We start from the raw sequence: 1,143 nt of genomic DNA, 5'->3' as shown, positions 1-1,143 counted from the left end.
GGATTTGAACCGCCAGCCTTCTGGTGAGCAGTCAAGTGCTTTAGGCACTATCTTGAAAAACTAGGTACAGCAGTTTGAATTAGGGATTCTGGTGCTCTGCGCAGCTCACTGAGTCAGAGTGCACCAAACTCAGGGCAGTAGAAATTAGAAAGGAGAAAGGGACAGGGGAAAAGAATAACAATATCAGGAGCGCTGACAGGCAGCCGAGAAAGGCCATTGGAGACCTCCTTGGGTTAAGGAAGAAGACACACCACACCAATGTGCCAGTGATCACCCCAAGGATCTACCTTCGGCACCTGATTTTATCAGTAACGTGGGTCAGCTAAATGCAAACAGGCACATCCAGTGCTGCTGAAACCTGAGCAGAGAATCCATTGGTGCTGCCAGAGGTTGGGCCTAGGGAGGTGCCCCTGCTGCAGGTCACTGATCAGGCTTGGGTCAGCTTAGTGGCACTAAGGGGTCTGCACTTGACTTTGTCAGTAATATTGGGACCACAGAGTGGGAGCGGGCACTGGCCTGACTCCAGTGCCACTTAAACTGAGTGGATCTATGGCACCGCAGGTGGCTGGGGCCAGAGAGGAACTCCCACAGTGGATCACGGAGCTGGGCAGTTGTCTTGGGTTGGCTTTTTGGCACTGAGGGGCCTCACGAGTGGGGTTTTTGCATGTGTCTGAGCCTGGCGGAAACTGGCAACCTCCTGACAACTGGAGTCTTTGATGAACTTGACCTATGGGCCTGTGAATAACAGTACAACATCATCATTAACAGCCCACTCAAAGCCCTAGAAATTACCCCTAGCAATGAGGAGCTTTCTTTCTTCCTCTCTTCCACTCTCACCTTCTCCACCAATAACCTCACTCATGCAATAGAAGATACCACATTCAGCCACCATAATACCCCCTGGTTTTAATTCTAAACCCTCTTAATGACAAACAGAAACCCATATCCACATTCCACACAGTGATTCCACCATCACAAAGAAAACTGTAGAGCAACCCAGCATACCTGAAAAAATAAAATATACCAGATTCACCTTTTCAAAATATTAAATCATGAAACCAAGACAAAACAAACCAATACATAACCAATAGTTAAAGACAACCTCAAAATGTCTAGGAAACAACAGGCAACCTCAAATCAAAA

This window comes from Orycteropus afer, unplaced genomic scaffold, assembly GCF_000298275.1.
Source record: "Orycteropus afer afer isolate SDZICR_OR568_19922 unplaced genomic scaffold, OryAfe1.0 scaffold00361, whole genome shotgun sequence".
Taxonomy (NCBI): domain Eukaryota; kingdom Metazoa; phylum Chordata; class Mammalia; order Tubulidentata; family Orycteropodidae; genus Orycteropus; species Orycteropus afer.
This window is presented reverse-complemented; position numbering follows the sequence as displayed.